The 14,822-nt window shown below is 36.9% G+C and overlaps 1 long non-coding RNA gene across 1 annotated transcript; it reads right to left on the bottom strand.

The window, feature by feature from the left end:
* Window positions 1-5,024: 5,024 nt before the first annotated feature.
* Window positions 5,025-14,816, bottom strand: LOC109369428. The gene is made up of 3 exons (XR_004160929.1): window positions 11,779-14,816; window positions 10,705-10,777; window positions 5,025-7,145 (listed from the first exon to the last, which is right to left on the bottom strand). It is a non-coding gene; the product is annotated as an uncharacterized LOC109369428 (long non-coding RNA).
* Between the last annotated feature and the right edge of the window lie 6 nt (window positions 14,817-14,822).

The raw sequence follows: 14,822 nt of genomic DNA, 5'->3' as shown, positions 1-14,822 counted from the left end.
GCTCAACTCTTCTTCAATAAGTTTAATATATATTTTCTTTTATAAAATAAATTTCAGTCTGCTAACTCACAGCAAATTCAGCTAAGTCAGTATGGCCCTACTATGAGTTCAGCTGAAGCTCTAGGCCTAAGAAGCTGGGTGGAACAACTACCACTAATTAACTTCCAGGATTCTGTTGTTAATGAGAAAGGCATGAGAAGAACACTGATTCACTGACAGAGACCATAGTACTCAATGTGCTTGTGAATACAGAAAACAATATGTATCACCAAAACCTATTGCCACTTGATATAAAGACATTCAGAGAGAATACTCATGGTATCAATTATGTCTGCTTTATTTCAGAGTAGGAATCTTTTCTAAAGATTAAGATATACATATAACAATATGTTTTCTCCTGAAAAGTTTTAAAATTTGGAAAACTAATCCCACAGTTACAGTTATTGCTGGAAGGCATCAGCTCCATGGAACAGACCAGATTTACTGGTCTATTAAACTGCTATCTATTCTGTGTCCTATTTAGACCCATGGACTGTTTTCAATTAGTATATGTAAAATCTGACAGCATATGTTGTGCAAAACAACCTTGTCTGAGAAAGCTCCTTAGAACTTGTGCTAAAAAGTCTGCAGAATAATAGAATATCTGTAGTAAAGGCAAGCTTGAAGATATACCCCAGCAGTCATCATTCTGAAAGTTTCTGAGGAAATTGTCAGAAGGCATCCTCCCCATTAACAAAATACATTGTATTTTGTATTGTATAACCACCACTCCACCAAAGGGAAAGGATCAGAACAAGAACAGTCAGTCTATGTGTCTCTTTTTCTACACAGCATGCAGTTTTCAGACATTTCAACCCTGTGGCTACTCACTGTACAAAAGCAAGATGGCTGCCTACATTCTTTGGGCTTCTCTACTGCAGTTAAATGGAGCACTGTCTGGACAAATGCAGAGGAAGAGCAGCAAGAAAAAAACTAAAGCATAAAAACACAACAAAGCAAAATTAGCAATTTTAGAACTCACATATGGAATATGGGGAAAAAGTCAGAAATTAGTTACATCCCTCATTAGGTTTTGCCTACTGGCAAAAATTTCATTGGCATTACCACTTAGTTTCATTAGGAGGAACTCTATTGGAAAAAAAGAAATAGATTCTTCTGCAATGCTTAACATCTTGTTAAATATAACATGCTGAGCAGATTTGGTTGAAAAAGTCCACGGATACATTAGCTTATTATTATTTAATGATTGAACTATGCAAAAATCAGCTACAGCCTAGAGGTCTGTCAACTGAAATTTAGTTGTAAACTCTTTCTTTAAAAAATTCTAAAATTCCTACACAAATAACAGCCACCATTAATTTTCACCAGTGACTGAACATAGGACCACTTGCTCCTACGGTTATAAGCCCAAAGTAGGAGCCATAGAAAGGGAAAATTGAGAACTGCCTCCTGGAATCTAGGATGTGTGAGGCTCCTTGCCAAAGGAAGCAAACAGTTGTGAACAAGACAGTTAGAAGAAGTAACCCCTCAATCACTCTACTCTTGTACAAAATTCTGTAGAGATGACAGTTTCCACCACTATTCAAGTTTCGAATTGCATTTTTTCTAAATTTGGTGCTCTATTTGCAGTGATGGTAAACTGCAAATGTTCAGCAGTTATGTGACACTCAGAATGCACAGCTACACACTGCGCTCCCCTGGCCTTCAGACAGCACTTTTTTCCATCGATCGGCTTGGACTTTCCCCACCTCTCTACAGCAGCACTCCCTTTCTCTCCTATTGCAACACTGCATAATAGGATGAAATCAGAAAAGCAGCAGTGATATCTGAAAATTATTTGCCATGGTTGCTGCTTATCATTTCCAAATATAGTTCTACAAAAGATAATTAGAGCAATGTCCTTGAAGATCCTCCATTTTGTCTAATTAGGTACTTGCTAGAGCTTCCAGTTGTATTGCTTATCTTTGATAAATATCCTTCCTAACCACAACGCTTCTATAATAAGAGCAACATCCTCTAAATGGGGGCTTAAGTCCAAAACAGTAAACAATCAGTAGAAACTAGGTGGTGACCAGCTCTCCTTAGAAAACCTATGTCCATACACGGACAAAGTGAGGAGGGGAGCACTTCCCAAATGACCACCAATGACCCTGCACATGCACAGAAGATTCAAATATGCATGTATAACCTTGTAACTGCAGTGATCTCATGAATATGTGATAGATAAGTGCGCCTTATGTATTAGATAGGTGTGTATGGAGAACTTTTGGATTACAAATAGTGGATAGTGCAATAACTTGGGTGCACTTGATTTGTGGAGATCACCTGTCTTACGCCCTGTGCAGAAATAAAGCAGTGACTCCTCTATAAACACTTGTCTTTTCCATGTGTTTTGGGAGATTTTGAAATCAACAACAACAGGATTTCAACTTATTTATGGTGAAAAAAGCACCTTACTAATTAAGAAACAATCTGTTGTTTTTATTTCCTAGTATTTTTCTGACACAGTTTGTAACCTCTCTTGCTAATAGGGGTGCGGTATCACTATACAGGTCATTTTCATGTTTTCATGTAGCATTTCAGTGATGCTGAAGTGTTGTGGCTCTGGAAGACAAGTTTAGTAGGTGTTACACTTCTGAGTTCATGTTGTTTCTGGCATTGCTATGATATTTTCCTCACCAACTCTAGGTTTAAACAAGCACTAATGGGAATGCAGACCCACAGTAATCTTAAAGGCTTCCTGTGGCACATGGCCTCCATAGGTGCAAAGGGACCCACCTGTACAGAGGTACAGGGGTGCCAGGCACCAGGCAGCACCAGCCTCTGAGCAGAGCTCTGTCTGTGTGCAAACAAACCTCAGGCTGTGGCCTGAGCTACCATTCTCTCTGTTTATGTTATATGGTCAGGCAGTTAAATCTTTTTTCTCATCATAACTAAAACTCAGGGCTCATTCCAAATGGCAAAGTGGAAATTATCAGCTGGGTTTAGGTTTCAACTCTATGCAAGTTGTGCTATACTTACAATACTAAACCAGTGCAGTCCCAGACAGAAGACATCTGCCTGATCACAGAAGAAATTGGTAAGTGGTTGAGCTTTACTTCCTCTTTTTTTTTTTTTTTTGTTAATTTAAATTTCAGTGAGGGAGTTCACATAAACTCACTGCTAAATAAGCAATTTTCATCTTCCAGCTGTTTGTTAGATGTGCAAATGCAAGATCACATACACAAGGCCAATGCTTTCAAATTTAAATGTCACAAATTAAGCATATAGCTATGTAGCAAATCACATAGTAATTCAGTAGTTACTGAAATTTTATCCTGAAGTGCAGCGTAACTTTTTTTTTCTCTTCATAGAATTCCATAGGATTATAGAATCCTTTTCTAAGAACAGTAGCTTTTATTTCTAAAAAAAATTTTATTTTTCACATAATTTTTATTTTTCACAAGTGCACATAAAAGTTAAAAGCAAGTGTACCACAAAAGATTACATGTTAAAAGGCAAGTGGGCCCCAGATTTGATTTCCTTTAGTTTTTTAATTATTTAAAAACTGGTAATTCAATTTCTGATTATATAATCAGCCAACACAAATATAGATAACACAGCTGAGGGTCTTGTAGTGGAGAGACTACTTTGCACAGTGCTTAATAAGACTATAAAAAAAATACGAAAAAGTGCAATGAAAAATACTGTCAAATACTACAGAGGAGTTCATTTAAGGTGCATTTATAAACATTGAGAGTTATGGATGAAGTTTATGCTTGCATAACCACAAACAAAGAAGCACTTATGAATGTGTGTGTGCTTCCAACAAGAGGATGTTCTTCTGCCACTGGATGGGATCAGTACAAAGGACACAGACACCTAGTTAATGAAGTGAGTTTATCTTTACTTACATTTAAAGCAATAAAATAATAAGTAAAATGATACACCAAAAATAAAACAAAAGAAGGCAATGCACCAGACATTACTACATAAGATTAACTACAATGATTAAGAAAGACGCATCACCAATTGCCCCAGTACTTTACCATCATCCTGGTCTGCAGTCACTATGGAGCCCCAGTTGCAGCAAGGATTTGTAGAACCTTTCCTGGCAACTGGGAGGTCCTAACACAGTGCGCTCATTTGTAGGTGAGGGCTCCAAAATCACTGCAGGGGGTCTAGCTGTTATATAGTTGAATAAACAAGGTTACATAATTTCAAGTGCAGAAACATCTGATTCCATCCAAAGCCTGGCTCTAGGGCTCTAGGAGGAACCAAGAGAGTTTTTCTATCTATTTGAGCTTTAACCACATATTTCTCAACAAGGTCAGATGTCTGGTGTCATGGCCTTGCAACATGCCCCTAAATAAAGATACAATACTGGTTACTGTTACACAACAAGCATTAAACAGATCTTTATAGATTGGCATCAATATATATATGTTCAGGTTAAAACAGCAAAATAGATAAATATTGCATTGCATGTGCAGTATAGTGTTTGGTTGCCAGGTTCAACTAGAGGTCAACTTCATTTCAAGGCCTGTTGTTCAGGCTTTACTACCTCTATCAGTCCTTTGACCTAAAGATAAACCACAACCTTCATAATATATCTTCTGTTAAGTATAATTCTAGACATAGGCAAATTAGACAAAAAGGCCTCTCTTTTTGTGCCTCAGTTAACTTCTGCTCATTAGTCATGGCTATGATTTGCATTCCTTTTAAAACGTGTCTAATTAGTTGCATAAAACGGAATTAAACATGGAACAAAAATTAAAACAGTGCCTGCACAAAGAAGAAAGAAAAGTGCACGTTTAGTCCATGGTCCCCCTGTCAGCCTTGAAAACATGTCAAATTCCCAACCCTTCCACATCTGGATAGGTACATGTGCTAGCTTTCTCATTTATTTTATTATTTGTTTTACTGCTCTTCCATTGTCATCAATTTGTAGGTAACATTTGGATTCATTTAATGTTCTGCAAACTCCCCCTTCTTCTGCCACAAAACCACATGATGTTGAAAAATTGCATTTCTCATTTGAATGAATTGGTCTGCCAGAAGGTCAAGAGCCACGGACATTTGATTAGTTATTATTTCTAAGACAGTGGAGGACCTCCCAGCTGACAGGAAATGTTCTACGAATCTTCACTGTAATTGGGGCTCCGCAGCGACTGTGGATCTGGATGATGGTAAAGTATTGGGGCAATTGGTGATGCGTCTTTCTTAATCATTGTAGTTAATCTTATGTAGTAATGGTCTGGTGCATTGCCTTCTTTTGTTTTATTCTTGGTGTATCGTTTCACTTACTATTTAATTACTTTAAATGCAAGTAAAGATAAACTCACTTCTTTAACTTGGTGTCTGTGTCCTTCCTGTTCATTCTGTCCATTGGCAAAACAAACGCCTAGACTATTGAATTGTTTGTAATTTCTCAGCATATGCCAAAACAAAGCTGTCATCATTATCCATGCTTACTTGTGCAGGCTAGCATACTTTATAGCCTAGAGTTTGTTAGCCGTGTACCCTTACCTTTCGTGATGGTGAAGACACAATTCTGTAAACTGATTAAACAGAGCACCACAGTAATTTCTCAGCAGTTGGAATCATTTGATACAAAAAACCAGTATATCTGCACCCGAAGAATCTTTATAAATAAATAAATAAATAATGATTTGTATTATTAATTTTGAAGGATTTTAGAATTCAACTGTAAAACTGACACATCCACAAAATGATTGCAGTTCACTAAAACGTTAATAAAACTTCCTTGTTCTAAATGTAATAAGCGAAGACCAAATATTGTATATCTTAACAAACATTGAAAGCAATTCTGACACCACTGCAAGTTGACTTCACATTTGGAAAAGCTGTGATCCGAGCCCTTTCTATTTACCTAAGAACAGTTGCCTGCAGCTAGATTCTCCTCTATTCTGTATAATCATCATTTTTTTCTAAAACCCAGTTAAAGAAAGCTTTCCTTTATTTTAAAATAAAACTCTATTTTTGTTCTCTTTTGACAGGTCTGCAGCATTTTCACATGCCTTCTCATACTCAGTCTTCTGCTTGATCTTGGTTCATTGTGAGTTAAATAAATGCACAGTCATAATAACAAGAATCTGAAAGCTGTTAACCAGTTCAGCTTCCTTTCAGTTCCAGCCAATGTCATAGTAACACTGTGCAGCAGTATCCGAGGCTTTCTTGTTTTTCAGTGCTGGCATGACTTTATTTTTTAAGGTGGAAGAGCTAGAGTTTGACATCTGGGATCAGTCACCTAACTCAGTAAACTCAACAGTTGTTAAGTCTTTGCAGATCTTTGTTTTGCAGACCATAAACCACAAAGCTGAAGCATTGTGCAAACAACAGAACAAAAAAAGGCTGATAAATTTAAAATAGTGTTACCAGGATATCTTCTGACAGCTATTTTTATAAAAAGTAGTAAAAGATCGAAACTCACTTGTAGTCCAAGAATAATGATAGTTTTTATGACCTTTCTGTTTGAGCTGTTTGAATGGCCAGCATGTTTTCCTTTTCTGCAGTAAAAGCATAATTACGATGATGATTGTATGAACTAAAATTAAAACAATTCCAGCAAACAAATTAAAACAAATTCCAACAATTCTGGTGAAAATTTCCAGCACAGTTGGGCAAGAAGGTTCTTTTTTGATTATGTCTTCTGGTCTTTCTTGTATGCCTTCTCTTAGTAACTGACAAATAGCTTTAGGCTTTGTAATAACACAGGCACAAGTGATGAGGCAGTAGCGTTTCACTGAGAAAGTAAAGGACAGCACACATCAAGACACTGGTTAAGTACCATCAAAGGCAGAGTTCTCTTCCCATTTGCACCCTGTACCCCAAAGATCATCTAAACTACAAACTTCTCATTCTTCTCATTCAAGTGCTTGTACTGTGTAACAGATGGCATCAGTCACAGACATGGAACAGCAGAATAATTCATGGCACATGAGAAAATATTGAATGTCTTTCTTCATTTTAGAGTGTTTTCAGACTATTTTTTTGCATTAGCAACGTACCTGAAATAACAGAAATGAAATCAGCTGTATGAAGAGATGGTTTTACTACATTTTCTATATGCAGTAATACAAAGTATTTTCCTTCTGACGAATCAGTTGAGGGCACTCATGATTTGTAAAGCCAGCTCCCAGATCCTATAAAAGAAAATAAAACAACGATGCACAGTGCACAGTGCACTTTGCACAGTGAGCTTGATGCTATTTCTCCCCCTAACCACAAGGACAGTTAACAGCTACTCACAGTAAGAGATCTTTGGCTGCACACATTTGCTATCTGATTTTACTCCAATCTTTAAATTTGCTGTATTGGTTCTGTATGGTTAGAAGAGCATCATAGCAGAACCTGTAAAGTATATTCTCCTTCCATTCCCCCATTTTATTCCCCACCTTTTATTGCTGAACACAATATCATATAGTATGAAACATCTTTTTTGGTCAGTTGGGATCAAATTGCCAACATTGTTTTGGTCACAAATCCAAAGCATAGCACCTTACAAACTCCTATGATGAAAATTGCGTCTATCCCAGTCAAAACCAGTACTGCAGTGAAATAAGCCTGCAATACAATAACCCAAATAGCTAAAATATTTTGGCCTCCAAAACCACAACTCTAGAATCTTTCACAAGTATTGCATTTACTAGATAACTAAGGTATATTCATGATTATTTATCTAGCACTAAGTATGACATAAGCTACTCTGAATGTTTGCTTGCTTTAAAATGTCCAAGTAGTTGATAGTTCTGAACAATGTTTATGATTTTTCATTTTATTTTATTTTTGTCAGTGGGGTATGATCTTTCATTTAAAGACAAATTGCCTTTGCCAATTTTGCAAACTGGACACTGATTTTTCTTATCAATGTAAAAAAACAGCACATGCAAAAAATACAAATGTTATGTGCAGTAAGTCTTCAAAACTATTCTGCTGCAAGCATCTGTTCTCTATTGATGATTAGCTGTCTTGGGGTCTTGTATTCCTGGTATTTTCAGTGCCACCCCCAGTGTTTTCTTATTCTTATTTAAATGCAGGTGCTGAAGTGATTTAACTTACAAGATGAATTTGAGATAATCTGCAGTTAATTTTGAGCTTGATTTTCAGACATCTTCAGTGGATGCTCCTTGTATTTACTCATGACTGAAGAAGACTGAATTTAATACTTGAGAATATAACCAAAAGAAGTATTTCAGAAGCATTACTTTAAATGATCTTCATTTACAGTGTCAGCTTTTCCTATGAGAGCATCAGTTAAGGTAGAACTTACTTAGGTACACAAATACAGTTTAAGCATTTACAAAGAAGTAAGATAACCTGAGTGCCTGTTTTCAGAAGTCTGACAATAACTGTGACGCATGCTTTCATTTTGCCCATAGCTTTTTGCTGCTGAAGTGTTAGCCATAGGATACCACAAACATGTTTCCTGGCTTACACAGCTGCTTCTGAGAACGCAGTGGCCAATTTTTATTACATCTAAAGACCGACTGTTGTTCTCCGTAAGTTAACAGTAAACTGTAAAGAAGAGAACTAGGTATAATTTCTGAATTGATAAAATTGTGTAGCTAGGTTTTACATAATTAGTCAGTAGCAGAATACTTCTGTATATGTATGGTAAATATTGGGATGGGGCATAGTCAGCATCTCCTTACTGAATCAGCATGGTGCAAGAAGGTGACATGTAACCTCTGTAATACATGTGATCTTTGAGAACATGGAGATAATATAAACATGCTTTGAAATCTTCTACATATGCTGCAAGAAGTTTGGGTAAAAACACATGGTACAGGAAATTTATTTTTATAAATATAGTTGGGACAGACATTGCAGGTGCACTTGAGTTTTTGCATTGAGGGAAACCAATAAATATATATGTATATATGTATACACAGCAGGTATTCCATCTTCCATTTATTGCCTAAAGGAATGATCTTTTTTTAAAATATAGACTGAATATGCAGAAAACTTCTATTGCTCTTGCTAGAATAGGCAGAATAGACTGTAAAATTAAACCACCATTTCCTGTGGTTGTCAGGGGCACTAGAAAGTCAACTTTATATGCATAAATAACTATATATATGCTTTGCTTAGTCATTTGTTCATCAGTTGGTTCTTTCCTATGTATAGGCAAACTGAAACGGTAGTTTAAGTTTCTTATCTGCAGTTTAGATCTGTACACTCAATTAGATGAGAATGCAGGCATGTTGTAAAATTTCAGTTCGTGAATTTTCACAGCTCTTGTAATGGAACCGTAGGGCCTATTCATGTCAGCCTCTTCCTCCAACCACTCAAGCACAGCTTCAAGCCCACTGCAAGCAGCAGCTGTACACACTCTTCAGTAATACTACCTGGCTCTTAATGGGAACTTCAGTTCTGTGCTTAGGAATAAGCTGGCTACTAGGAGATAGAATACAAAAACAGAAGGATCATTAAGAAGAAATTATCAGAGTCATTCCCAAGGATTGAGGGGTGCTGGTTGACAGAAGGCTTAACACAAGTCAGTATGTCCTGGCAGCCAAGAGGGCAAATCACATTTTGGGGTTCACTGAGCACAATACATGCAGCTGGTCAAAAGTTTTAGGCCACCTTTAAGTTGTTCTCATTCAGTAGACTACTCAACTCACAGAATAACCAAGAACAATATTAGGATCATCCCAGCAGACACCAAGAGATAGATTACTCTAATTTAGCAGTTTCTCTAACACTTCAGGGGCTTCACCATAACAATTCCATTACACCTTATAATACATAGACTGCATATCACCCAATGCCATAATTATGTTTTTCTAAGAAATCCTAGGAAATTATTCTAGGAAAATTTCTGATTTGCTGGGAAATTTTCTATAGCCCTTTGCCATAAATGAAGAATGTTCCTGGTTAATGTATTTTCTATGGAACCTAGCATAGAATAAAAGCCTTCATCTTGCAGATTTTCCTATCTTTCAATGCCTTAAAATTTTCAAGACAGAATTAGATAGAAAGTGAAACCTATTCCTGCATGAGCATTGTTCACTATACACGAAGCTAAACTTCACAAGCATCTCAGATTTCATTTGGAGTTTTTAATCTGACTATCAAAAGAAGTAAACCTCTTCAGTTTTGGGACACGTATATGTATACATATATGCTAATGTATACATACGTATATTCAAATACAAATACACTTATAAATACGTGAACATCCATACTTCCTGCTAAAGCAATGGCCTGTCCTCCACTGATGCAAAGGGGTTATTGATGGTTGCAATGGAACAAGACTGGGTGGAGATGGAATTTTAGGAATTCACACTGAGTTTTATGTCCCAGTTTAACTTGGGCTTACGAGACAGAATGCTCATAACTAAAGGTAACATTTAATAAGATAGGTCACATTCAAAAGTATCTTGGTTTTGAACAAATAATCAATTCCAAAATTTATGAATATCATTTGGAGAAGTTTCACAATTAAAAAAAAGAGTATAGGAACAAAGTGAATTTAAATTGTAAGAATGAAAAACTTCTGGAAGATTTGATAATTATTATCTTACTTCAGCAATATTTGAAGGCAAGTATGTAATCAAGTCTTGGGAAGCTGTTTTTTTTTGTTTGTTTGTTTTTTGTTTTTTTAAGAGGTAGTATCTATTTCCATAGCACAATCACTCTGATCTCATAATTACAGAAATATTATATAATTTGATTGCACACTGAGAAAAATTATCCTACCTTGTATTTTGCCTCTGTTGAAACTGGAGTAGTTCATACTTATGTGCCTGTCTTTCTGTTAATATACTGCTCACTGTAGGAGAAGGAGCAAAGGAAATTAAAGGGAAGCTAAAATAAAGAAGTTATTTAAAAAAAACAAACAAAATGCCTGGCATATCTTTACATATTTAAAATGCAGATCCTTCTCTAGGCCTTTACAACGTCTTTACAAAACCTACATTAAATCAGAACAATAACAGCAATAAATAGATCCAAACATTTTTATTAATCTGATAACCTCATAGCTATCATAGGGTTGCTATACTTGTCTGACACTTCATAGAAAAAGTAACAAAACTCAGATTCTCTTAGTTTAAATGTAATGCTCTTGATTATTGTGTTAATGAGAATCCCTGCTAGTAGCTAGGGCATATTACACACAATGGTGCTGCTCTGATACACTTTCACTGAAAAGAGAATACATACATTCACTGTCCAATTTTGTATCAATATTTGGGAAGGAAACTATCGCTATCTCAATACTCTTTGGGTTTCCAATATGTTTTCTTGGATTCCTGCCTGGAGATTTTATAAAAACCCTTATTCTACCAGGTAGAATACAAAAAAAAAAAAAAAAAAAAAAGTACTTTTTTCTGTCATTTTTAATGGCATGAATATTTATCTATCCTTAGGTTAATTAGCTCAAAGACTTCAAAACTTTTTCAAAATTTTCTTAGAAAAGCACAAAAATGTTTAGAAATAAATCATCTTTCATAACACAATATTAAGCAATATGCGAAAGAATAGGGAAAAGAATACCCAGTGGGAAAAAGGTTGAGTGATTCTTACAAAGTCACAGCATTCAGTAAGGTATGCATAGATAAGCAAGATGAAAGATGTGACTGAGCAAGCACACCTCTGGAATCAGCACTATCCATTCTTATTAGTCAGCTCTTTGCATCATATCTAAGATTGGATCTTTGCTATTTTTACAGAGTAATACAGCTTTCAGTTTTTTTTCCAGGGAAGAACACCTTCTAAATGATGTAGAAATAAAGACATACAAATAACAAGAAAATTGAAGAATTAACTCACCTTTAATGAAAAATTCCTCCCTGGGATTCTCATCGTCATTTTCCAGAATTTCAAATGCACACAGTGAATTTTGAATGTGGAAGAAAAATAAAAATGGCCTGGAAAATGTATGTGAATCAACCTTAAAATCTCTATATATTCTTAACAAATTTTGTGTCAAGTCATAGATTGACAATGAAGTAGATGTCTATGAAAGTCCTGAAAAGTTAGCTGCCTTGCTTTGTTCATGCTCACTACCAGTGGCAACTGTGCACTCAGTATAGAAGACAGCATCCAACTAACAGGGATATCTGGCCCAGAAAATTTTTGTGTACACCACAAGGGCACTGTGTAAGACATGCATGCCATCTTCTCCAACTTGCCCTAGAAAGCTCCTCCTTTGCACTGGCCACCAGAAATTTGCAAACAAAATTTCCTTTTGCTGGTTCCTCTACCTAAGCATATCTTGTGGCTATCTGTATGCACAACGTAAGCTGAATCTGACTTACACTGCTACAACACAATGCATGTTGCTGACATTTCTCACACTGTGCTTGTGGCCTGGAAGGGGCTGCATCATGCTTTCAGCCAGACACCAGAGCTCTGGTCAGGTTTGGGTACTCTTTGATATTATAAGAAATTAGGGTAATAAAATTATTTTGATTGATGGAACAGATTTCCAATTCTAAACATATCTCAGAAAAAAGTTATTACAACTTTAAAGAAAAAATACCCAATGCAACGTGCTGCTTATCACCACGAGCTGGGTTCACAATTGTCTGTACCCTGCCTATCACAAGGTAAGGGCAGAGAGGATGGGGGTCCTATGTCTGTCATGCTCTTGTTCAACTGATTATCAGAATGCTGTTATTTCAAGATGTCTGCTATGAGTGACAGTGAGTAAAGACTGCAGTGCTGGTGAGAAGTGCAACACCATGAAGCAGCCTCTTAGCAAGATCCTCCAAGCAGCTGCTACAGACATTAAAATTAGTAATAGGAAGCAACAACACGTGAGTTAAGATGGGCACACGCTGAGGTAGCAAGCAGGCCTTTTCAAAGCAGTGTATTTGGTATGTAATTGAGGTTTGCTAGGTGTGCTGCAAACTCAGGAAGTGCAATTTGCACCTCCTTGTGCCAGAAACTGAATGAGTCAGATTCATAAAGCTTCAATTTTAGCTTTCCTTCGGCCTCCTCATTATTCTGACTAATGTGATGTTATCAGAGCCTAACTGCGGTAGAAAATGACCACACACACCGCATAGCCTCAAGGCTACAGCACAGCCAGGATGGTGCAGAGCTCGAACACCCACAGATCGCAGTGGAGCAGCTGCAGGCCACTCCATCTAACTGTAAGCAATAAGTTATTAACTGCACTAAAAACACACACACAGTGAAAAATGTGAACACGCTACTGCTATCAAAGCATCAGAAGTCATTATCACCTTAATTTTTAGGCATTAAAATTGATACATCTTAATGAAGCCAGAAGTTCAGAGAGAGCTACACAGATATTAAAAAGCTAGTAAATCCCCTGAAACAGCCAGCAACTTAACATGCAGACCTAGCTCTCTAAACATAATAAACAAAAATATCCAGAAAAAATATTCTGCATCGTTAGGGCCCAAGGTGCGTACACTGCAGGACAAGCGTTGCGCATTAACTGGTTGTGGACTGTATGATAACCAGTAATGAAACCTGTCTTTCCTGAAAGCCTCTGGGGACTTTATTGTGTGTTTTCATCATTAGCGTATACAAGAATCCAGGCTTCTTTACAATTTATCCCATTATTTACTATAAATAAAGCATTTCATAAAGTACTTTCTGTTGATGCGTAGGAGATTTGTTTTTGTTTCTAAGTGAATTTTAGTAAGTGGCAAATGAAACTAAGGGTAAAATTAGTTAAAATAATTTAATGTTAGAAAGATTTATTAGCTGTTTGTTTTCATCGTGCTCTCCCACAGAAAGCATGATTTGGCAATCAGCTGATGAATTTCCTTACTGATCCTGTGTAAGGCAAAACCCTGGTCTGACAAGTGATATGGTGAGAACAGTTATCTGAACTACTAAGAGCTTCTGGCAGAATCAGGCCACGGGGCTCAATTCTAACGCTACAAATGGTAGGGAAGCTATGCAGTTGGCTGTGGAAAGAGTAAGATTACATTTAGTTCTGTTCTGTGGCTGAAAATGAAGACCCCATCATTTCATTTAGTATTTGTACTAGTTAACCCACAACATTTTTTTTTCTTAAAAAGTGAGGATAAGATCAGCGGTGAGACCCAGAAGCTTCCCCAAGTCCTCAGAAGAACTGCAGGGAGCAAGATTGTGGCCATTTAATTTGACATAAAGGTCAGACATACACTGCCTATGCTGTATTCTATATTCTCAGAATAGAGCAGGTGACAGCGAGAGACCCACTGCTCTAACGGCTGCCAGGTGTATTTCAGCGAGTACTGAAACCACAGATAGTCTCCTAAGACTGATGGGAAGCACCAGAGGTTCTGAGGCTTAATGCACGCAGCTTGTAACCCCTTCAGAGGCCCAGGATTATTATTACCTGCCTACCAAGCACTGCCTGCTCTTTGGGTCAAAAAGTCACCAAAATGGGAACAGAGAACTACCTCATTATTTCCAGTCTTCTCAGCAGTCTGCTCCGAGAGTGACTGCTGCCTTCTCTGTGACCTAAATGGTATTGTTTGTGCAACAACATGTTTGTAATAATCTGCAAAGCACTACCAATTGTGTCTACAGAAGATAGATAGTAAGCGTTCACAGCTGTTCTGCAGTGCAACAACCTTGTATGGAATTCCAACGATAGAGACATTTGCAACACTGCCCTTACTTCAATCACATACGAAAACATCGGTAGTAAAATTAATATAGAAAAATTTTTAAATCGTATTCAGTAGTTTGCTACTTCTGAAGAAGCACCATTTTCAGAGGGGTTTTGTTTAAAAGAAGCATTAAAAAGCTGGGGATCGTTACTAAATAATTCAACGAACGTATCCAGGGACCACGATTCGAGTGCGACTCGAGTCCGGGCCGCAGCTCTGCTGAGTGCTCGCACA

This window comes from Meleagris gallopavo, chromosome 11 (assembly GCF_000146605.3).
Source record: "Meleagris gallopavo isolate NT-WF06-2002-E0010 breed Aviagen turkey brand Nicholas breeding stock chromosome 11, Turkey_5.1, whole genome shotgun sequence".
NCBI classification, from domain to species: Eukaryota; Metazoa; Chordata; class Aves; order Galliformes; family Phasianidae; genus Meleagris; species Meleagris gallopavo.
The sequence above is the reverse complement of the archived record's forward strand: the minus strand, read 5'-3'. Positions and strand labels throughout refer to the sequence as shown.